Here is a 24,421-nt window from a genome sequence, read left to right as displayed (position 1 = left end):
TCATGGCCAGGCTGGGTGGAGGAGGAGGTCAAGATTGGAGATGGGAAGATGGGGAGGGTATTCAAGGGGTTCACCCCATTGCCACCCCTCAGTCTTCCAACCAGATTTCCACCCCTCCAGCAGACTAAGAGTGAAGGAGTTTCCTGGGATGGGAAGGAGGAGACAGACCCAGGGCAGAAGCCGGTGCTTCAGAACACAGAGGAGCCCCTTCACTTCTCTCACATGGTCCAGAGGAACTGGGCTTGGGAATTCTCTGAACACAGGGATGTCTCCCCTCAGATGGGAGCTCCCTCAGGCAGGGCTGTGTCTCCTCTCAGACTGGGCTCCCTGAGGGCGGGGCTGTGACTCTCCTCAGACTGGGGTCCCTGAAAGCAGGGCTATTTCCCCCCCTCAGACAAGGGCTCCCTGAGGGCAAGGCTGTGTTTCTATCTCAGACTGGGGGTTGTTTGAGGGGTAGAAATCAATTGTTTTCCTCATCATACTGGAAGCTTCTAGAATAAGAAATAGGAGCCAAGGCTATAAGTTAAAGGCAAATTGTTAAGTCATGACCAGAAAGAAGTCACTTCTTTTCTGTCATCTAAATTAATTAATTGATATTTATGGAAAGTAAGGTCACACACATTCTGGATATCAAAAAAATGTTCAGCTTGGGGATGCCTGAGCAGCTGAGTCAGTTAAGTATCTGCCTTTGGCTCAGGACATGATCCCAAGGTCCTCGGATGGAGCCCTATGGCAGGCTCCCTGCTCTGCCAAGGGTCTGCTTCTCGCTCTGCCTGCTGTTCCCCTTGCTTGTGCTGGCTCTCTCTTTCTCTGACAAGTAAATAAAATCTTAAAAAAAAAAAAAAGTTCAGCTCAGTCATCAAGCTCACCTACCCTGAGAAACACCTCTCCTACCAGGAGGAACAAAATGAACAGTTAAAATTTCATCTCATTTGCTTTTAAAATTAGATAATATATCTAATTATTATTAGATATGGTTATATGGATATGGTTATCATATGGATATATTGGTTATCATATCAACGTAATACCCAGGGATATACCTTGAGAAACCTCCTGTACCCCATTCCTCCCCATTCCCTCCCATATGTAGTCACATTAGCTTCTATGTGTCCTTCAGTGTTTGTTTATGCAAATGGAAGTAACTGCTCCTGCTTCCCCCTCCCCAGAGAGAACTTTCTGGTAGCTAGAACTAGTCCAGTCAAATGCCCAGGCTTGTTTCCCAGTTGTGACGTTGACCTGCTTGAATTTCAGGCCCCTCTCCTGGAGGGGCGGGGGGCAGAGGGGACAACCGGTGTCCCTGCGTGCCATGAGGAAGGAGGCAGCCTTTGTAACGGGCCAGCATACAGCAAGTGCTCAGTAAGTGAGCTGACTGGTTTTTTTTGTTTTTTGTTTTTTGTTTTTTAGGAAATCATCTGAACTCCATGTGTTTCCTATGCCCTTAATTCAGGCTTAACTGGGCTTGTTGGCAAGTGGATTTGGAGAGAAGAGGTCTTCAGGTGAAGAGGTGGTTTGCGAGAGAGACTGAGGAGTGGGGCGAGGCCAATGCACGCGTAGAGGCAAGTGGCACTTCTGAGGTCTGCGGGTTCTGAGACTCTCCCAGCAAGCCATCCTGGTCCTGGGAACAGAAGGCCAGACTGTGTATCCCCAGCAGGTCGGGGCCCAGCAGCCTCCGGGGCCGGACCTAAAGCCCTATCTAAGGTACACAGCATTATTTCCATTCCTCCCGCCGGGAGAGCCCAGGCCTCCCAGAGGGCCTGCCACCCACCACTTCGTTAATACTTACCGCCGCTGGAAAATGGCAGGCGCACTGGGGACAGCCCCCTACCACCCAGGAATGCACACAGGGGTGCATGTACCCCACATGCAGCAGATCATGTGCGAGGGTCCCCCCACAAGCTCCTTCCGTAGCCAGGCAGGCGCCAGCACCGAATCCCTGCACGCCGGCGGGTAGCCCTGGCTCCTTCCAGTGCAGGGAAGAACGTGAGACAGGCAACAGAGCCCTCGACGCCCGGCGCGGGGATCTGGCCCAAATTGAGATATGCTGTGAGTAAACAGAGAATGCACACGGCTTCTGAAGACTGAGCATAAAAAAATCGTGTAAATTATCTCATGACATTTTCATGCCTTGATTAGCTGTTGAAATGAGACTATTTGTGGATATTGTAGGTTAAATAAATAAAGATATGTACAAATACATAAAATAGATGAAAGTGTATACCACCTGTACATTTTAGTCTCTCAGTGTGGCTTGCTACTTACTAATGTGGTGTGTGGCCACACCATCTCCTCCAACCCCTGGAGCCTGTTCCACAATGCCCCCAACATCAGGCTGGGGGCCCCGGGCGGACAGGAGCCAGTTCTCTGCTCTCTCCTGGTTTCACCCCAGCGCCCAGACACTTTGGAGGGGAGAGGGCTGACACTGTGTGAGCTGGCTGCCCCTGCTGTCTGCCCTGTCAGTGACAGCATGTTCTTAGGAAGGCCAAGCCCCCAGCCCTGCGGCCTCGCATGATAACCCTCCTTGGCCTCGGTTGATGATCAGATTAGAAGTTGCTCGTTTCATTCAGCTGATCTTGAGAGAAAGCATTGTTTTCCCAAGACTTGAGATTGAGGCATTCAGCAAGTCGTGGGTCACTCCTGGGTCAGAAGTGGCTTGAAGTGCTCACAAATTACAAAATTTCATGGAGAATCCACAGTAAATCTAGAAAAAGTCACAGCACTGAGTCTGGTCACATTTCAGCTTCTGCTCCCTCAGCCTTGTTCCACTGCTGTGAGACATACCCTCCTAGGAGAGCTCTTCTCTGAACGGTAGACACACATCTCTGCTCCCCAAGTCCACTCCTTTGCAGGCCCTTGGCCCTCTGTGCACTCCCTGCCTGGATCTGCTGGGTCCACTCCCAGCTCCCCTCCCCCAGCTGAACCCAGTTCCCCCATGTGCCTTACACTGCTGAGCCCAGCAGGTCAGTCACCTCCCTCATTCTGGATACGATATGTCCATTAACCCAGCTTGTAATTGCCACGCTCTTCGGATCACTACACGTCACTGCTGACACACCAGGAGCTGTCAACAAGCCTCAAGTCTTTTGTACTCAGATGGTTGATGTGTGGGACCCCCATGCCGAGCCTGGTAAATGCCACCTTGTATCTCTATGTCCCTCATGGCCACCTATCGTGGCCCTCCTGTGTCCCCACTCCCTCCCCAGTGGTTCGATTTTCTTCCCAAGAGGATCGGTTAACATCTGAGCCCTCCTCCAAGTCCTAGCTAGTGGGAGGCGGGATGTCACCCCCCACCTCTCCAGCACGGTGCTCCCGTCCTTCCCAGGGTCTCTCCTCGGTCCTCATCCCAGTTCACCTCTCGGCACCATTTGGAACAGTTGGTTACGCCTCTTCACTGAAACCTTTTGCCCACTTTATTTTCAAGCTATCACACTCTCCTGGTTCCCCACCCACCCACCCACCTCCTGGCCTCTCCTTCTCAGCCTCCTTTGCTGGTGCCTCTCTGTGATCCAACTCTGACATTAGAATGCCCCATGGCTAGTGCTTGGATCCCTTCTCCTCCTAGTCTTCACTCACTCCCTGGGCGATCTCAAGCAGATGAGAGGCTTTAAATAAGATTTATAAATTGCTGGATCCCAGGCTTCAGCCTCCAGCCCAGCCCTCCCCTCTGATTCCCAGAGCTGTATGTCCCATTGTCCCCATTCATCGCCTTCCCATCCGGGTATCTCCCAGGCATTTCAGACTCAGCATTCCATCCCAGACATCCCATTCATCCCATTCACCATCTCAGGATCTCCGGGCAGGTCAACTTCACCCTTCTGGTTGCTCAGACCAAACGCCTTTACCATCCCATTGCCCTCGTCCCTTTCTTTCACATCTCCTGGCCAATGTGTCAACAGATCCCGTTGGCTCTACCTTCACAACATAGCAGACTCCAACCATTCCTCTGTCACTTCCAGTCAGGTTCAAGCCACTGTTATTTCTCGCTTGGATTTTTGCAAGAGCCTCATGACTTTTGCCCTCTTGCTCTTTGGATCACTACAGTTTCCCTGCTCTGCCCTCCGTCTATGCTCAGCAAAGCTGCCAGAATCAGCCTATGAAAACCCAATTCAGACGCCACCACTCCTCTGCGCAGACTCTCTGAGGGCTCCTGTCTCAGAGTAGAAGTGTCAGGCTTCTTGAGGGCCCCCACAGCCTGCACCATCCAGCTCCCTCCCGACCCCAACCTGTCTCATCTCTTCCATGCTCCCCCTCCCTCTCTGCTCCTCCAACGCCCAAGCATTGCTTTAGCCTCCCGGGCTTTGCAACAGCCTTCCCTCTCTAGAAAGCCTCACGGCTCCCTTCCTCCTTTAGGTCTTTGCTCAAATGCTACCTTTTGAGTGAGGCCTTTCCTGGCAGCCCCATTTGGAATTGCAACCCCACTCTCTGGTACTCTTTATCAGCCTTCCCCACCTAATTTGTCTCCATAGCACTTTTTTTTTTCTTTCTAGTATGCTATATATTTTTTTCTTTATTATTATTATTTTTAGATTATTTATTTATTTGGGAGAGTGAGTGAGAGAGGCTAAGAGGCAGACACTTAACCAACTGAGCCAGCGGGCGTCCCTGTTTTTCTTACTCAATTTGTTAGTGTTGGTCTCCTACCGATGGAGTGTCAGCTCCAGAAGGGTGGGGACTTCCGTCTGATTCGCTCACAGCTGTATCCCTAGTTCCTAAAGTAGCACCTGACACATAGCAGATAGTCAATCACTATTTGTTGAATGGACAAGACGGGACTAATGACGGAGCCCCTGTGGCATCTATTGTCCTTTTCTAGACCAATGTGGATTTATTAAGCAACATCGTTGACCTATGGCCTTCTAATATATCACATAATTTACTTATTTGTTCTGGATTTCATTCACTGTCGGTCTCCTCCTGTAGAATGTAAGCTCCATGAATGTTTGTTGAATGAATGGATAACCATTTTTCCAGCTACTGACCCATAAAGCTACTTGAGGATCACGGCTCTATTTCTCCATCTTGACCATCAAAGCAACTGAGAGATGTTATCAAGAACTTTGTGAAGTTCCTGCACTTCCCACAATTTCTGCATCTACCAGTATCCAACCCTCTTGGGAGTCAGAAAATCCATTAGTCAGAAATATTCTTTTTTTTTTTCTTAAGACTTTATTTATTTATTTGACAGAGAGAGATACAGCAAGAGAGGGAACCCAAGCAGGGGGAGTGAGGGAGGGTGAAGCAGGCTCCCTACAGACAGGGAACCTGATGTGGGGCTTGATCCCAGGACCCTGAGATCATGACCTGAGCTAAAGGCAGACACTCAAAGACTGAGCCACCCAGGCGCCCCCATTAGTCGGAAATCTTAATAAGAGAAACGCATATTAAAACTAGAGATTCTATCTATCTGACCGCCCAGCACCAATAAGACCTGAAAGTTGGAAAACACAGAGTTCGCCCAAATATAGGGAAACAGACCCTCTCGTATATGAAGATGGAGACATGAATCCGCACAGCTTCTGTGGAGTTGGACAATTTGACGATATCTATCCAAATCAAATGTGCGTAAATTCTCTGCTCGGCAACTCCCTCTCTGAGTATTTATTCTATAGAAATGCATACATATCGCATATGTCAAACATGCAGAAAGTGATATGTATGCAAAGTTATTCATTGTAGACATGACAATGAGAGAGAAGGCCTGGCGGCTGTGGGGGGCTGGTGGGATAAATGACAGGGCGTCCTACTATGGTACTCCCAGGCTGTCGAAAGAACAGGCAGCCCCACTTGCACTGTTGCGTAAAAATCTCCGCAATCTACTGTTAGAAGAAGAGAAACTTCGATAAAATGTGGCAAGTGAAATATGCCGCATTTGCCCTTTTTAAAGAGTGGGTAGATGGGTGCGTCATATACATGAGCAGTGGTAATACTGGAGGCCTTTGAGGAGCGCAGCTGGGGGCTAGCAGGCAGCGGGGAGAGGGGGACTCTGCTCTGTATACTTCTTGGTGCTTTTTGAATCTTATTCTGTGGGTATTTCTTATCTACTTCGCAACACTCTTGTTTTTAATTGGTCTGACACGCTAGTCACGGAGAGCCCCTGCTGGGTCCCTGACCCACCCCGCCACCTCCCTTTCTAAGTGCTCGTGAACCATCCCTGTCCCACTCTGCAAGGATCCTGGCCCAGAATGGCCCTCAGCTGTGAAGTTATAGATCCCAAACCTCTCTTTTTGAAACTCAGAGCCACATTTTCCCTGCACCCAGCCCTGCGCTCTGAGCATTCTCAGAGGGGAGCAAGAAGACCCAGCAGTCTTATCCAGAAGATTCCCTTGTGCCTGAAATGTTTTATGGTGAGAGCCCCCCTGCATACCCCAGGAGCAGCTGCTGGGGAAGGGCTTCTCTTTCTTCCCCGAATGTGGCCTTGTCTCTGGTCTCTGTCAGAGGGACCCCAACAACACAGCCCGAGGAACACCCCCTTTCTCCACTTCCCATTGCTTAGGCCTGGCCTCGGCCAGGTCTCCACGGGCTCTTCAGTTGCTCCTGGTATCTCACAAAGTTCTGCCTATTTTTGTCTTCCAGGCACTGTGTTCACAGGCTCATGGCCCCGTCTCGGATTTGCCCTTCCCTTCTTTGCTCGAGCCTTCCTAAAACAGCAACGCAGCGCCGAGCTGCCATGCCGCCCACTGATCTTAGCCGCCGCTCCTCTTTCTTCAGCACTGGGACATAGACTACCCTGCGTGTGATTGCACAGTCTGATGTACATTTTGGGGAGCTTCCCAGCCCTCTTGAGACATCTGTCCCTCCAGAGATTCGTGCCATGGAATCCTTCCTATCTTGTCGCTGAGATATTGGCAGGCAGATTTGGAAAATCTTACTACAGGCCCTTAGCAGCTCTTGTCTGGATGGGGCAGGAACCTCCCTGCTTCTGCCTGAGCTTCTCCCAGCCTCTCCCATCCATTCTCAGTGCCCCAACTTTCTTAAAATCCCAGCTCACCGGGCCCCTCCTCTGCCGAAAGCCATTCAAGACCCTACAGGATAGAATCCAAGTAAGCAGCCGGACTTGCAAAACCCACTACAGTCTGGTTTCTTGTCATATCTCCACCTGCACCCACCTCTACCTCTCTGACGTCTTCCTTGAACTTAATATCTAACTGTGCACACACGCCTGTGCTTCTCCTCCGGCTATTCCTTCCACCTAGGTTCCCCTTCCGACTGGTCTTGATAGGTGTGCCCCAGACCTCGCTCAGCACCGCTGCCCCCCCCCACCCCCTGCTAACTCTGCAGGGGGCTAACTCTGCCCCTCTGGTTTCTCTCTGCATCCCTGGCCTGATCTTAGCTCTTAATGCATGTAGAAAACACTGTTCCTTCTACCTAATGGCCCAGCACTTCCTCCAGAACCCCCACCTTTCAGGTGGCAATGGATCCAGGCCCCAGGGATGAACCAAGGCTCATCTAAGATGTCACGAGCATCCTGTCCGCCCTCCCCCACCCCCACTGCCTGACACTCACTTTCCCGGTCTCCCTTGCAGCGTTGCCTTTCAGTCCTGGCCAATGAGACATGAAAGGTCCTTTTCTGTGGAGTTTCTGGAAAATACTTTTCTTCCCTGATAAAAATGCAGCCTCATTTTCTCCTGGGCCTTTTTGTTTCCTGCCTTGAATATAATTATAGGAGGCGCTGCAGCCACCATCTTGCAACCCTGAGGTAACCCGCATGCGGACAATAAGTTCATGGGTTGAGGAGAGCAGAGCAGAAAGACAGAAAAAGCCTGAGCTTCTGATAACATCACTGAGCTCTTTCACCAAACCTGGAGCCATAGCATGTCCTAGAAAATGCTCTTGTTGGAGTTTGTCTCCATGGCCATATGATAGGCTCTTGAGGACAGGAATAGTGCCTTAGGCCTCTTGATGTTCCCAGAATGTGTTCCTAACACAATGACTCAGGAAATGACGGTTCAAGTGAGTTGGACCAAAGTCCCTTCCCTGACAGTTCTGAATAAGGGGACAGGTTCACTTTTATCCCACATTTCTCAGATCACGGCCATTCTTTCCACCAATCCTTCTTCCTTCATTCTCTTCCCCCAATCGTCTGAGACATGAAATGGTCTCCAGCACCAGGCAGAAACGAACCAGATGCCTGGCAAGTCTTCACAGTTGAGGGGCCCATGCACTGGGTCCTGCCCTGGGCCAGGGGGACTCCATGGGTCAAGAAAACACCACCTCCATCCTCTCCCTGTCCCCGTGGGTAAGGGCACAGGACACACACTGTCAGCTTAGACCAGGCCTCCAGACCCGGATCCTGACTGCTTTCAGGGCATCTCCTCTTCGCTGTCTTCAGGAAAAGAAGTTCTTCAAAGGCAGAAGCCTGGCCTTCAGGATGGACCCAGCCTCCGAAAGTGTAGACACACAAAGAGGGCACTGCCTCCGCCATCCCTGACTGCACTCCCCGCTGCCCCTCCCAGGGCCTGGCTCAGGAAAATGCGAAATTCCAGAATGAACTGCCAGCCCTGTGCCCCTGTCTGGCTCTTTATTAGTGGACTCAATGATTTGAGTTACGAAACGTACTTTTTTTTTTTTTTTGAACCTTTTTTCCCCCATATACCCACTTTTCTTTATTATTGTCTCTTTTTATTCTTCTTTCTTTCTTTATTTATTTGATTTCTTTTCAGTGTACCAGAATTGATTGTTTATGTACCACACCCAGTGCTCCATGCAATACATGCCTTCCATAATACCCACCACCAGGCTCCCCCAACCCCCCACCCCCTGCCCCTTCAAAACCCTCAGGTTGTTTTTCAGAGTCCATAGTCTGTCATGGTTCATCTCCCCTTCCAATTTCCCCCAACTCCCTTCTCAAAACGTACTTTTTAAACCTAATTGATGCTGGGCGCCTGGGTGGCTCAGTGGATTAAGCTTCTTCCTTCGGCTCAGGTCATGATCTCAGGGTCCTGGGATCGAGTCCCACATTGGGAGGGGTGTCTCTGCTCAGCAGGGAGCCTGCTTCCCCCTCTCTCTCTGCCTGCCTCTCTGCCTACTTGTGATCTCTGTCAAATAAACAAATAAAATCTTAAGACAAACAAACCTAATTGATGCTGAGCACTTAAACCACTGATAGCATTTCATGTTGATTCCCAAGGGCTCCAACTACCTGTACTAAATATTGAACACAGACTCAGTCTTCTGGTAACATATGACAGAGAGTGTCATGCCGCAGCCGCGCACTCTGCTTTGCCCACATTCTCAGCAGGTAACTCACCTGGCCTGGGGCTCCATTTGCTACCCCTCTGCTCTCTCCAAGAAGCCTGCAGATCGATGCCCACCATCCACCCCAGGGGGGATCAGCAACACGCCCACCACTTTGGCTCCCACAGCCCAACCCCGGAGGGGCCTCAGAGCCACTGTGTTTGTCCTCAGACCTGTTTGTCAGTGGCTCTTGTTACTGTCATTGCACAATTTAGTTGACTCCGGCTTAACACAATGAAGTATGACTGTGAGAAGAAAGTTTTCCTGTTTTCTTAAAAATCCAAGTTGAATGTTTAGAAGAGTCCCGTAACAGCAAACCACTGAAAACACGGCCATTGAGTTGGAGGTGTAAAAGGCAAACCGCAAAGAGTGGGGCCGGCAGGCCACGTGGTTGTGGTTGCTCAAAATCTGGAAGAATCCTCCCCTTGATTAGTTCTTAAGAGGTGTGAAGTTCTCCCTGTACTTTAAACCAAAACTAGAACCCAGAGAAGACAGCGTGTCACAGGATGGTTTGTACGAGAGAAAACATTCAGGGCTCAGGAGGGGCTGGGCCCAGAGGAGGCCTCCGTCATGTATCAAAAGGCTGGCAAAGGGGCGCCTGGGTGGCTCAGTGGGTTAAGCCGCTGCCTTCGGCTCAGGTCATGATCTCAGGGTCCTGGGATCGAGTCCCGCATTGGGCTCTCTGCTCAGCAGGGAGCCTGCTTCCTTCTCTCTCTCTCTGCCTGCCTCTCAGTGTACTTGTAATTTCTCTCTCAAATAAATAAATAAAATCTTTAAAAAAAAAAAAAAGGCTGGCAAATATGAGCACATCCATTGGTCTCCAGTTAAAATGAGCAATTCGCCCCGTGCATGTCTATGAGCCCTGTGCTAACCAGCCGACTGCAAGTCCTGATGGAGAGAGGTGTTAGGAGGGCTTCCCAGTGCCAAGCGTAAACCCTACAGCAGAGGACTTATCACTCTGAGCCTCCGTGTCCTCATGGGTGATATCCGACCCACTTCAGAAGGCTAGGAAGATTAACTGGGACAGTGAAGTGGTTAGTCTAGTGCCCAGCACATAGGAAGCACTCCGATCACCAGCCAACCAATTAAGCAAGTGAGAAATCTCAGACCTGCTCCCCATGGATCCCTCTCCCACCCCTCCCAATGCCACTCCAGTGACCCCGGAAACCCCATGCGGGCTGCTGCTGAAAACCTCTTGACCCGGTCCTAGGGGGCACCCTCCTCTTTCACGGGAGGACAGTCCACACATCTCTCCCCACCTCAGATTCCATCCTCTTCCAGCAACAAGAAGGGTGTTTTTATTTATTTATTTAAAGATTTTACTTATTTATTTGACAGAGAGAGAGATCACAAGTAGGCAGAGAGGCAGGCAGAGAGAGAGGAAGGGAAGCAGGCTCCCTGCCAAGCAGAGAGCCCGATGCGGGGCTTGAACCCAGGACCCTGGGATCATAACCTGAGCCAAAGGCAGAGGCTTTAACCCCCTGAGCCACCCAGGCACCCAAGAGGGGTGTTTTTAAAATGCAAATCTGATCACATCACTCCTTTGCAACATTCCAGGCTCCTTCCAATAGCTGAGAAGGCACTCTGCCCATACGTGCAGGCCCTCGTGTACGCACACGCGCGCAAGCGCACAGAGAGCACTCCGGCCACACCAGCCACCTGTCAGCTCCTCAGAAATGCACTCTGCCCCCTCCTGCCTCAGGACCTTTGTACATACTGCCTGTACCTAGAACAGTCCTTACCTCTTCTCAACCTGGTAAATGCTCCTCACCCTTCAGGCCTCTACTTACATGCCACATTCTTGGGAATACTTTCTCTTTCACTTCTTCAAAAAAAATGTTTATTCAGCACCTTCTATGTGCCAGGCTTGTTCTCACTATTGGGGATACAACATGACCATGACAGACAAGAATCCCTGCCCTCATAAAGATGATATTCTAGTGTGAAAGAAAGATAATAAACAATCAGATAAATAATATTTTCAGGCAGTGGTGATAAAGGAATCTAATCAAAAACAAGATTCATTTTATTGCCAGAAGAAATAAAGGGTTAGAAAAAAATGATTTATATTTTTTATTTGTTTAAGAAAAAATTAAGTTTCACCAGTATATGGAAGGAATTTTTTTTTATATATGTCAAACATATGACACAGAATACACATACATGTATTTGCCTAGAGTAATACCACAATTTACATTAAAATTTAGTTCTAGAATGTTGTTTTCCATTGGTGTAGTTTTGAGAAGGTGAGTCTGGTGCGTTCCACTACTCAACAGGTAAAATCCAATATGATGGCATTGCTCCTGTGTATACACACACGAACACACGATACCTGGAAACCAGCTTGCAGAGCCCGTCACAGGTGGCAGACTCACATGTGTACATATGCAAAGATATTATTAACATCACACACACACACACACACACACACACACACACAGAGTGATAAACACAAAAACCGGGGTCAGGGTGTGAGCACTCCCCCCAACAAAAGCTGATGCTCCCACCGGAGGTATGATTGCTGAGAGAGGTGAGTTCCTCATCTCTTAAGATGTCATCATTCAGATGATAAGCAGCAGCTGGGGTGGCAAGTGGAGGCCCTAAAATTCCCCCCCTCACTCCCAACAGTTACCCAGCAACCTGACCCCTGGCAAAGGCTGAGGTTAAATTAAAATAAAGAGAGATCAAGGTACATTGTAATTTTGTGGTCACTCTTTTCCCTGGCCTGCACGCAGCCCCCAAGCCCAGTGGCACACTCAGAACCCACCCCATCACTGACACAGCCCACCTCGCCCACAACACGCACACACACAGTCCCCACACCTCATGTGATCCCCTCATCGATCCCCCCTGCACTCGCACCCACAAATCACACACTCCTACATCAGCCTGTCTCGCACGGCACACAGAAACACAAGGCAGCCACCAGACCTCCCTCCCCCACCCACACATACCCAGTGCCCCTGCCCTGCTCTCTTTCTCCTCACCACTGCCTGCAAGAGATGACTCACTGCTCTTACACCCAGAGCCAGCCATGCAGGGCAAAGTGGTACCCCCACCCTAGCCCCAAGCCAACATCCAAGTCTCCCCACTGTCCGCTGGCACCTGACCTTGCTGCCGCACTGCCCATAAATACCCAAAGAAAGGCCAAAGTCTTCGGGGACAAGGTCTCTCCTAAGTGGGGCGGGGCAAGTCATAGGATCTGAGGTGACATCAGAGTTCTTGGGACATCAAGAACACAGGGAGGGTTGAACCCTGGGCAGAGCGCAGAGCTGACCACCCAGGTCCCTGTGTGCCTGGGACCCATGGGGCACAGCTGGTCGTGGCAACAATGTCCATGAATAGAGGATAGTGGGGGGGTCCACAGAGGAGAGATCCAGGGAAATCCCCAGGGAAGAATCAGGAATGATCCTTCAACCCTCACTCCAAGCCTTGGCTCCAGGGGGCCTCTGAGAGTAATAATGCCTAGGAGATCATCAGCAAAGTCATATCAGAGAGCATCTGGAAGGAGACACGGCCAGGACCCTCTCCAAATGCCAAAGGGTCTTCTCTTCTCTCTGATCCCCTGGTTCCAAGGGAGAACCAGGCAGCCAACAAGCTAGAAGGAAAACAGGCACAGAATGGTCCAGGCCTTCCTGGGGGAGGAAACCAGCACTGAGATTCTATGATTCAGTGACCTGGCGCAGGGGAACACAGGGGAGGAAGAAAAGGAAGAGTGGCTGCCTTCCTCCAGCCCCAGCCTCTCCTGACCTGCCACCCCAGGCACACAGCCCCTGTCCCAGCCCAGCCTCAGGATCCCTTTACTAACGGCTAAGAACCAGCGGTTTACCTCCCCTCGCAGGGCGGGGAGCAGGGGGAGACCAAGACCCAACCGTGAAGCAGATCGATAGAGAACAGGGCAAAACAGGCCAGGGAATCGCCCGGAGAAACTAAGGGCAGAGTAAGGAAAGACTGCCTGGTTGACAAAAGACACTAAAATCCAATTAACAAACAGTGACTGAGTACCAGGTCTGCACTGGGCACTGGGCTAGGTGCTAGAGCCGCCAAGACATAGGGAATGTGTTCTCTGACCTCAAAGAGCTGAGACTATAATAAAGTAATAATAATAACAGCCAGGACCTGTATCATCTTGGTGATATGTTAAGTCTTGTTTTATGAGTCATCTGATTCTCATAACCAGCCTTCTAAGCTAGAAACTGTTATGGCTCCTGTTTCAAAGATGGCAAAGAAACTGGGGCATAGAAGGGTTAAGCAACCTGCCCAAGACTGTACAGCCAAGAAGAGGATCTGAACGAGGCATTCTGGCTCCAGAGTCTGTGCTCTCCTCCATCTTGTCTTCCCCCCCTGGACAGCCATCTCACACCCATTCTCCACAGCACCGGAAGCCCCCCATCTCTCCCACCACGCTACCCCCAGCCCAAATCATGGGTCATTACAGATCGTCTTCCTTTCACCAAACACACACATAGAGCACCTGCTATTTGCGGGTCCTGTCCTGGTATTGGTCATGTGTCCCTCAACCAGGCCAGGGCCTGACTCCTAGGGGGCTCTGTGGTTGGTGGGTGAGGCCAGCCAGGTGGTCCCACTGTCAATGCAGGGAGACAGCCCTAGACGTGACTCTGGAAACTCAGGTGAAGTAGCCAGCCCCAAGCATGGCAACATCAGGAAGAAGGGTCATTCGTGAAACTTAGAATCTTCTCTGCATCTGGACACCTGGCTGTCTCAGTAGAGCATGCAGCTCTTAATCTCGGGGTGAGTTCAAGTGTTGCACAGCATATGGAGATTGCTTTAAAAAACAAATTTTAAAGAATCCTTGGTGCATCAAAAGATTCTATCAACAGAGTAAAAAGGCCACCCCCCAAATGGGAGAAAATATTTACAAATCATATATCTGATACTCGATAAGAGATTAATACACGGAATGTGTAGAGCACTCCCAAAACTCAACGAATAAAATACCCAATTCAAAAACAGGCAAAGAACTTAAAGAGACGACATACAGATGGCCAATAAACACATGAAAAGACGCTCAACTCCACTCCTCATCAGAGAAATGCAAATCAAAAGTAGAGTAAGAGACACCTGAGTGGCTCAGTCGGTTAAGTCTCTGCCTTCAGCCCAGGTCATGATCTCAGGGACCTGGGATCGAGCCCCACATCGGGCTCTCTGCTCAGCAGGAAGCCTGCTTCCCCCTCTCTCTCTGTCTGCCTCTCTGCCTACTTGTGATCTCTCTGTCAAATAAATAAATAAAATCTTAAAAAAAAAAACAACGTAGAATGAGGTATGCCCTTACCCCCATCCAGATGGCCACCATCAAACAACCTGAGAATCACAAGTGCTGACTAGGATGCGGAGAAATTGACACTTGGCGGGAACAGAAGATGGTGCAGTCTTTGTGGAAAACAGTTTGGTGCCTCCTCAAAATATGAAAAATGGACTTACCATATGATCCAGCAATTTCACTTCTGGGCATATGAACCCCAAAGAATTGAAGGTAGGGTTTGAAAAAGGTATGCGCAACCTGTGTTCATAGCGAGGATGTGGCGAACATTATTCACACTGGCTACAACGCGGAAGCAATCCAAGGGCCTCTCAGCTGATGAATGGATCAGCCTGAGGTGGTCTATACAAACTGTGGAGTATCATTCACCCTTCAAAAGGGAGGAAACTCTACCATTATGCCACAACATGGACGGACCTTGAAGACGTTTTGCTAAGTCCAATAAGCCAGGCACATAACGATGGACACTCCACTGTGAGCTACCTAGAGTAGCCCAATTCACTGAGACAGGAAGTACACGGCGGCCGCCAGGGGTTGGGGTTAGCCGGGGAAAGGGAGTCCGGGAGTCCGTGCCTCATGGGTACAGAGCTGCAGCTGGAAAAGATGAAAAAGCTCTAGAGAAGGATGGTGGGATGGTTGCACAACAATAGGAATGTACTTAATGTCACCGAACTGTGCACTTTAAAGTGGTTGAGGCGGTAAATTTTATGTTAAGTGCGCTTTACCACAATAAACAAAAATTAAGTAAAAGAATTAGAGGCAAAGTGTAACTCCAAAGCGAGCGAGCCTGAACAGAGAAAGTTCTTTGAGGGAGGGCTGGAGAAGCAGTGCAGTGGGAAGCCGTGTGAGGCCCAGGCTGAGGAGGGCTGGTCGCTCACCGGGGCTCTCTAGGCTTCGGTCACAGAACTTCCTCGCTCCGGGGCTCAGTGTCTTCGTCTATCTAGTGGGATTAATAAAACTTTCTCTGCCAAAACCCTAAGAAATTGTGTGTGCAAAGGGCTTGAGGAAGGATAAGCTGCCAGCCTGTGGTCTTTGAGCCAAATGATAATAGTTAAAAGCCACAGGCAGGAATCTGGGGGAAATCATTAGATTTCAATGCCTGCAAAAAGACAAAAGTCATGAATTGCTCTGTGAACCATGAGTAGGAATGGAGAGCGAACTTGAGTAAAGCCTTCACAGAAAGAGGGACACTCCTGTCCATGGCAGTCTCTCCTGTGAGGTCATCTTGTCCATCCCTCTGCCTCTTCTGGGCCTGTGCTACTGGACAACCCCCCTCAGGGCCCCCAGGCCCTCCCGGAGGGAACCCCCAGATGGCACAGCCACTTGCAGCCACAGAGCCCAAGGCAGTGACAGACAATGCAACATGGCCAAGTTCGAGGCCACGAGATTGCTGCTGTTTCCCACCCTGGCTCGCACACACTGACATCTGGGACTAGTGTGACCCCATCCTGCTCTTCCTGTGGATTTGTCCTTTTGTGACCGGAGTAGCGCACTTAGCAAAATGTCCTCCAGTTTGATCCACGTTGTGGTGTCTGGTAGAATTTCCTTCCTTTGGAGGGCTGAATAGTCCTCCATTGTATGCACAGACCAAATTTTGCTTATTCCTTCATCCATTCCCAGGCTGGCTGGGGCAAATCATGAAAGCCTCCTGGAGCCTTGACTGAGCCAGTGTGCTGGAGAAACAGCCGGGCCGCAGCCCATCACCCTCTGTGGTAAAAAACACAAACCTTTGATACAACCCAGACCAGGGGTTGAGTCCTGCTCTGCCCCTGCCATGTGTGTGATCTCGGGCAGTTACATAAGCTCTCCAGGCTCCCTTCTCCACTCTGGGAAACGTGGGGGTGAGATCCGTACCCTCTCGCAGGGCTGTTGATAGGATCACAGATGACTCTCTCTCTCTCTCTCTATATATATATATATCCTCAGGGCCCAACAAAGGGTGGCCCTTGTTATCAATACTATTACTTACTATTCTGCTTCCCGAGGCTGGAGGGGTGGGACTGAGAGGGAGAATGGAAGGGCTGGGCAGTTCAGGGGTGATGCTGGCAAATCTTCCAAGTGTGGGGGACATGCATATGTCTAGTGGTTGAGGATGAGGGACCCCAGGGACCTGCCTAGCCAAAGCCTGACCTCCTGAAGGGCCCAAGACCTGCTCTCCCCTCTCATTTGGCTGGAAGACCCCCCCACCCCTACTGTGGGAATTCTAAGCCTCGAAAGTTTTTTCCTCTCCCAAACCGCTCTCCTGTCAGAGCTGGGGGTTGGGGGGAGCAGCGCCCTGGACTTTACCCTCCCTTTCAAGCTCACAAGTTCCCTGGGCTGTCTGCCCTTAAAGACACACATGGCCCAAGTCCAGCCAAGAGGGGAGGCAACCCCAAGAGGTATGTTCAAAGGGCCACAATCCTCCTCTTCATGTGTCAGCCCAGCGCCGCCCCAGGCCACCCCTCTGTGTTCACCTCCTACCCATCCTCGTACACACTGTCCTCCGGGGCTGTTGGTGACCCAACAGGTAACCATTAACCCCGAGTGAAGGTGCTGGCCCTTTAAGGCTACCCTGGGAAGAAATGACAAAATCACCCCACTGGACTTTGTGCCCTGAGGCTGTTGGGGGGAGTGGACAGGAATAAGGCCTGGGAGCTACAAGCAGCCGGGTCAGGCCAGCTGGCAGCCAACAAGTCCCTTTCCTTCTCCCTTCCTCTGATAGGTTAGCCCTGCTCGTGAGAAATGGGACCTCTGCTGTGCACACAAGTGTCCAGGAGGCACACTCTCGTTGAAGAGCATCCTCTCTGCCCCAGCTGCTTCTTCATACTCTTCTCTTTCCAACAGGTATCTCAGCCTGGGCCATCTTTTCAATGCCTATCTGCCACTGGGCGAGCAGGAGACCCTGGTAAGGACCACTTTCTCTGTGCCCCACCTCCAGACCAGCCTGGTGAAGGCACTGGGCTCGTGAAGGAAAAGGGACAAAGGGTGACTCTGGGAGGGAGCTCAAGGGGGAATCAGAACACTTGCATTCTGGCCCCTTTGGGTTCTGGCCACATCGCCCCATCCCGACCAGACCTTGGGTTCTAGGTCACTGCGGGACCTCAGGAGTATCTCTGCCCATCTCCGAGCCATCGTGTTTGGCGGTAGGCGACGGGCCCTCTCATTGCAGGCTGCTGGCTGTGGCTCCTGATGGGGCAGGGCTTGCTGGGGAACAGCCCACATTCTCCCCTTCTCCAAGAACCAGGCCCCAGGCTGGTCACCGGCATATCTTGGACTAGCAGAGATGGGCAAGGGCTCTCTTAAACACCTTGACCACATGAATGGTTGTGTAAGAATGCTTTAAGGGCCTCAGGGGCCACCTCCTCAGGGAAGTTTTCTCTGACTGCCCCAACATTTGGCTCCAATGCTGAAGACTGTTCTGGTAAATATCTCACCTCCCTGAGGTCAGGAACTATATCACCTCCAACTCTGAGAACCAGAATGAGCACAGCGCCTGGCACATTGAAGGCTCTGGCCGAAGGTCTTTTTAGTGAAAAATGCATGAATATCAATAGTTTTAAAATATCAGCACTGCACACCAAAGGGGCCCCAGCTCTGAGGAAGGATGTGCTGGTTGGGCCAGGACAGGCCCAAGCTCTTAAACTATAAACTTGGGTGACCTTGAGAGATAATCTGACCTTCCTGGCCCTGCTTTGGCCCAGATCCCACAGGCCAGTTGGTTAGTAAGCATCACTTAGGAGTCCACTGTGTGCAGGACACAGGGTTGGGGTGGGGATCAGGGGGTGACGTGAGAGAATAAGAAGACCCAGTCTCTGCATTCACAGAGCCTACCTGTGGTTGAAGGCACCCACCTAAAAGAGCAACAGCGAGCAGAAGTCGGGACAGTATAGAGAGGCAGACCAAAGGCAGGAATGAGAAGATGATAAGAGCAGTGTGGAAGCAAGCCCGGCAGGTTTCCTGGAGGAGGTGAGTTCTGAACCGTAGACCCAGGACGTTAGTCTCAATCCTCCATTCACCAGTCTATTGGACCAGATGTTGTCACCGGCCTTTGAGGACACAATGGTAAACAGACAGTGTCCTCACGGATAAGTGAGGACAGCCTTATGAAGAAGCCAGCATCTTGACTCAGGTGACCACATAATCTGAGATGAGGCCTGATAGATACAGAAACCACGTGCAGAAACAGGAAGTGCATCTCGGAAGGTCAAATGAAGAAATCTTCCGGGAGAATCTGAGCTTCTAAGGAGGCAGGAGACAAAGTTAATGAGAAGGGCAGGAGGAACCTTATAAGGCAACAGGTACCTGACAGATAAACAAGGTTAATGAGGACCTGTTGTTTCTCCAGGTTCTTGGTGACCTCACCTTTGACCAACAATTTCCTGGCACTGGCTCAGGCTGCCAAGCGGGGTAGAGGGGGAGGAAGAGGAGTATAAACAGCAGGTGAGGCCAAAGGTGGTTCTGGAAGGCAAGGGGCACATTCCGAAAAGTCTCCCCAGCCTGAGGCCTGTGGCAGAGCCCAAAGTCCGATAGCAAACCCACACCTGCATTCTGCCATCAAAGGGACCATGAGTACCTGAGAACCCACCAGAAAGGATGGCCCCCGGTGCCTGGGAATTCCTCCCCTCCCCAGCTCCCCAAGTGCCCCCTTCTCCAGGAGGCCTTCTGGGTTCAGTGGAAGGAACTGAAGATTTCCATCTGGGCATGACCTCCTCCCCGTCGGCCTCCTCCTCTTCTCCCTTCTCCTCACTCCCCCTGCCCAGAGTGCCAGTGGGAGAACCCAAGAGGTCGTTGCTGGCTCCAGGCCCACGCTGCCAGTCACAGTCTGTGTGATCTCGGGCAAGTCACCCAGCCTCCCCAAACCTTGGGTTTGTCATCTGGAAGACAGAGCTGCTGACAGGGAAGGCTTTCACAGGGTTTTTAGAAAGAATAAATGAGATAATGTACATGAAATAAAAGTAGACATTACTATTCTAAATGCTGGGTGTTATTCTGGTAGCACGCAAACTTCTCATTTACTCAAGAGGAAACAGGTCCAGAAAAGACATGAAAAAAATTGGGGAATGGGGTACTCTCTCTCTCTCTTGCTTCCCCTTCCTCCTTCTATTACTCATCATAGTCAGCCTGGCCTTCTAAATACAGGCTCCTAAGCTTTAGGGCGCACAGAACCCTTGGAGAATGCAAGAGCAGAGAACTTTCTGTCCCCCAGACATATTGATTGGCCTACCCCCCAAGTCTATGTGAGTGATTTCAGGCAGCTTATTTGCCTCAGGCTGGAGGTGCTGTCTCTGTGACAGATGAGAAGGAGAGGCTGCCACAGTCTTCAGGTCATGCTTCCATAGTCACAGCTCCGGGAAAGCGAGAAATGACAAGGGGCAAAGCCCCAACTTCAGGGAGCAAACCTCAGCTAGAGGGTCCCCCAAAGCCCTGGGAAGGAAGTCCTATCTGAGACCCCACCCCTCCAAATAGCTCACCACCCTCTTCCTACCCCCCCCCCACATTCCCAATCCACAAAAACCCCTGAGCTAGTTCATTCCATTCTGGTCCTTGAAAGTCAAAAAGTCAAACAGAATCTGAGAGGCTATCTGTGCAAACCTCTTTATCTTTCCAGATGAGGAATATAAACAACAAAAGATAGACGGACTTGCTTGAAGTCACCTGGATAATCAGTACAGGAGCCAGGCTGAACTAGCCAACCCCGTCCCCCAGTGTGCGCCAAGAACCTACTGTGTGCTCTGGGCCCTGCTGGTAGGGGTGGGGCAGCCAAGAATTGATGAGCTGCAACTTGATTGGCCAAGCAAGCCTAAAATCCTTGGAATGAGAGCACAAACAGGTTACCAAGCTCCTGATTGTGTAAGAGAGCTTGCAAAATCTCTTCAAGTTAGCAAAGGCAGAACTGGAACGTCGGTCCATCCATCCATCCATCCATCCATTCGTTCATTTGTTCATTCATTCAACAAATATGTATCAAACCCCAAACGCTAGGCATGAGCACACAGTGGTAAATCACCCAGACCAGGTGCCTGCTCTCCTGGAACTCTAGAGAGGGAGAAAGACAATAAACATGTAAACAAAATTAATTCAGCTAGTGAGGAATACTACGGAGAAAATAAAACATGATGTAATGGTTGGCGTGACTGATATCGTCGAGGGGAGGTGCTCAAGGGAGGCCTCTTGGAGGAGGTGATATTTGAGCTGACTCCTAAAAGATGAGGAGGAGGCATACAGACAAAGGTGTGGAGCTGGAATGTTCTAGAAGGAGGGAACAGCAAGTGCAAAGTCCCTAAGGCAAACATGAAACTGATACGTTCAAGGAACTGAGAGATCAGTGTGTATAGGGGGTGAGAGGGGCCTCCAGGAGGTGGAAGAGGTGGTCAGGAGGCAGGTAAGGAGGGCAGGATTTATGCGGCAAGTGCGGAGGGTTTAAGCAGAGAGGCAGCGTGATCCCACATATGGTGTCAAAGCTCAGCCTGGCTGCTGGGAGGGGCACGAATTGGAGGGACTGGAGGGGAACAAGGAAGCCACGGAACCCAGGAGAGACGGCGGGAAGAGTGGAGCAAGGGGTGGAAATATTTTTGAAGTAGAACAGGCCCCAGGATTGCTGATGGATTTGGATGTGGGGCTCAAGCAAAAGCAGAGATCAAATATGAAAGCCAGGCTGTGGGCATGAGCGACCATGGGGGTGGCGGTCCCATTTCCAGGTACAGGAAAGTAACAGGTTCCAAGGGAAGCCAAGGGTTACCAGTTGTGTTTCAGGACAAAAGAGCCCAGTGTCCTTTGCTCACAACCTTTTCCATTAATGTCTAGCATAGAAGAGTGTCCACATGACAACAAAAGATAGAGCCTTTTCAAGAATTCAAAGGAGTTTGTAACAGAGGATGGGGAAGCAGAGGCCTGGCTCTGAAAATGGTCAAAATCTCCAGAACTGTATCCATCACAGTAGAATTTCAAAATTATTTTCCTTCTGGGTTTTCTACACGGTGCAGCAGGCAGGCGGGCCATGCGGCCGGGGACAGCGGGGCTGGCAGGGCACCCTCATGTACTGGTGTTCGTGGTTCTCTTGCTCACTCTTTCAGCCCATTTTCATGTTATACAAATGCAATTGCTGGATTTGGGCATGGTTGCTTTTTCTAAGTCGAGAGTTTCTTTTTATCGGAAAAAACTACCAGCTGGGATCAAATACAAAACCACACTCTCGGTGTCACCTTCTGAGGGAAACCCAGGTATTAGACCCTGCACCCAGAGCTCCCGCTGGGGGCCTCCTGGGTTGCGGGGTGACACTGACCATCTCCCCTGTGCCTGTTAGGGCAGACCCCAGAGAAAGGTGACGGATTTCTCATCTAGGGATTCTGGGTGGGAAACCCAGCCTCTTTCTTCCTGTATCCTGTAAGGCTTCACTGGAGCCCCCCACCCCCATTAAGCCCTTGGGGTTAAGCCCTTCTCAGCCCTGCCTCAGCCGTGCTTCTCACCTGGGCCTCTGCTGACCCCTGCCACATCCTTCCTCTTTCTCTTCCTCCTAGTAACCACCCTATGGTCCTTGTCTACTTCTTTTTTTTTTTTTTTTTAAGATTTTATTTATTTATTTGAGAGACAAAGAGAGTGAATAAGAGAAAATAAGCTATGGGTGGGGGCGCGGAGAGGCAGAGGGAGAAGCAGTGTTCCCACTGAACTCAATGAGGGGCTCGATCCCAGCACCCTGGGGTCATGACCTGAGCCAAAGAAAGTTGCTCAACCGACTGAGCCTCCCAGGCGCCCTGGTCCTTACCTACTTCTGACTAGAGGTGTCCGACAGTCTTCCTCATGTGCCACTCTCGCACTAAGCCACCTCCTCCAGAAAGCCCCCAGTGGTTAAGCCTGATGCCATCATCAACCTGGTCTTTCCCCTCCCCCCCTTCTCTGATCTGGATACAGATGTATGATCATCCTAGGGAGAGAGAGAGCAAGAGTGAGAGAGCTTCCCCTTCAGACAGGGGAGATCTTACAGGGCCTCAGAGTGACCAGTGGACATGCCCCAATTCTCTTCTGCAGGAACTGCCCTCCCCCTACATATGGGCTGATTCCTGGTCGTTGTCCTGCCTTCCTACTCTCCCTGGTCCCTTCCATTCAGCCAACAAATATTTACTGGATGCCTCCTCTGAGCCAGAGAAGTGCCAGGAGCCCACCAGTGAAGGAGGAAGACAAAGCCCCAGGTGTCTGGGGGACTGTTGTTCCAGGTGGAGGGACAGGTTATAAAGGGAGACATTGATGGGGGAGGGGTGAAAGGGTAAGTAGAGGCAGAGGGAACAGGTCCATCCCACAGGGATAGGTGCTAGTCCCTCTCTCAACAAAATGAGCACCTACTATGTGCTGGATCCTGTTCCAAGGACTTAAGATACATCAGTGAACAAAACAGAGACACTTGCCCCTGTGGAAGTTTAATTCTAGTTGGAGGTGAGGGGAGACCAGCACTGTATCATGCACATAACAAAAGCTTTTTATAATGTGAGGGCATTAGAAAGTGATCAGCATTTAGGAGACAGAGTAAGATGAGAGACAAGAGCGTGGGGGAAATGTTGCCATTTTAAACAGACAACTCCAGGGAGGTCTCATTTTGCAGGTGGTATTTGAGCAAAAATTTGAAGAAGGTGAGGGAATGAATCCTGTAGACAGCTGGAGAACATTCCAGGCAGAGGGGAAAGGTTGTGCAAAGGCCCTGGTGCAGGAGTATGCCGCATATGTTTGAAGGACAGCAAGGAGGCCTGTGGAAAGGGAGGACCTGAAGACCAAAGTCAGGGAAGAAGCCAGGCTGGAAAGGGAATACGGAGGTCCTTGAGGGCCATGTGAGGGCTTTGGCTTTTACCCTGAGGGAAATCAGGAGCCGCTGCAGGTATCTGAGCCCGAAAAAAATGTGATCTGAGCCACCCTTTCCTCACTAAGGGGCATAATTGTAGAAAGTGATGGAGGAGGAGGCTGCTGCTTGAGGTAATGAGATCAGTGGGTCTCTGAGGAAGAGCATCTAAGCTGGGGTCTGAGGGGCAGAGATTGGGTGCCCCCCCTTCTTCCCCCTCCTCATCCTCGGTCTGTCAAACAGGCCGAGCCTTCTGCTGTCAAACTGCACCTCTCTCTTCTCCCCTCACATCTCCTTTCTGCCCCCCCTCATCCTCTCTCTCCCTCCCTCTCTCCTCCCACCCCCTTGCTGACCCTCCCTCTCTCCTCATCTCCCTCCTTCTTCTCGCCTCTTTTTGTCTTCAGCCTTGCCCCATGGGGATGAGGGCTTCCCCCTTCCCAGGGTTCCTAGGAAACAATTGTAAAACCACTAGGAAAGGCCACAGCAGGCCCTTGGCAGGAGGGAGGAAGGCAGATTACAGTGTCTGGTCCTGGATGCTCACCCTGTAATCAGCAGGGTGTCTTAGATGGACAGGGACACTGGGGCAAGCCCTGCCAGGCCAGGACTTCTCATCCCCAGTCCACTCCTTCCCAGCCCCCCACCTCAAGCAAGAGCGGGGAGAGAGAGAGAGAAGGCATCTTGCAGGCTTTCCCTCAGCCCAGTCTTCACACCTTAATAGGGGGAGAAGCGAAAAGAAACTTCCAAGGTTTCCAACACAAACCCTCATGGTGCAGAGGGTGGGACTCAAGGGCAACAGTGCAGCCCCGGGTCTCATAGTCAGATTCAAACCCAGGCTGCTGTCCACAGCCCAGACTGTCTCATCCTGTGGCCCAGTCCTCAGGATCAAGCAGCAGGTCAAGGCTTCTCCAGGAGCCCCTGCCTCAGGCAAAGAAGACAGGGCTGGCAGACACTCTCTAAGAGCAGAGCACGGCAGTGGGTTATGGGCTTCTGGCTGCTGTCTCCAAAGGGAAAACTCTCCCATTGACCGTGACCCTAATCCCACACCTCTTAGGGACAGTGGAGATGGCTCAACACAGCAGCTCTCCTGTCCTCTAGGAAAGGAG

General features: G+C 50.9%; 1 long non-coding RNA gene across 2 annotated transcripts; it reads right to left on the bottom strand.

Annotated features, from left to right (window-relative positions):
- Positions 1-964: 964 nt before the first annotated feature.
- On the bottom strand, positions 965-4,036 carry LOC116588677. Of its 2 annotated transcripts, none has more exons than XR_004285039.1 (3): positions 3,780-4,036; positions 1,860-2,044; positions 965-1,618 (listed from the first exon to the last, which is right to left on the bottom strand). It is a non-coding gene; the product is annotated as an uncharacterized LOC116588677 (long non-coding RNA). The 2 variants fall into 2 exon arrangements; XR_004285040.1 differs by having other exon boundaries at positions 3,913-4,036.
- Positions 4,037-24,421: the final 20,385 nt, after the last annotated feature.

This window comes from Mustela erminea, chromosome 4, assembly GCF_009829155.1.
Source record: "Mustela erminea isolate mMusErm1 chromosome 4, mMusErm1.Pri, whole genome shotgun sequence".
Taxonomy (NCBI): domain Eukaryota; kingdom Metazoa; phylum Chordata; class Mammalia; order Carnivora; family Mustelidae; genus Mustela; species Mustela erminea.
This window is presented reverse-complemented; position numbering and strand designations above follow the sequence as displayed.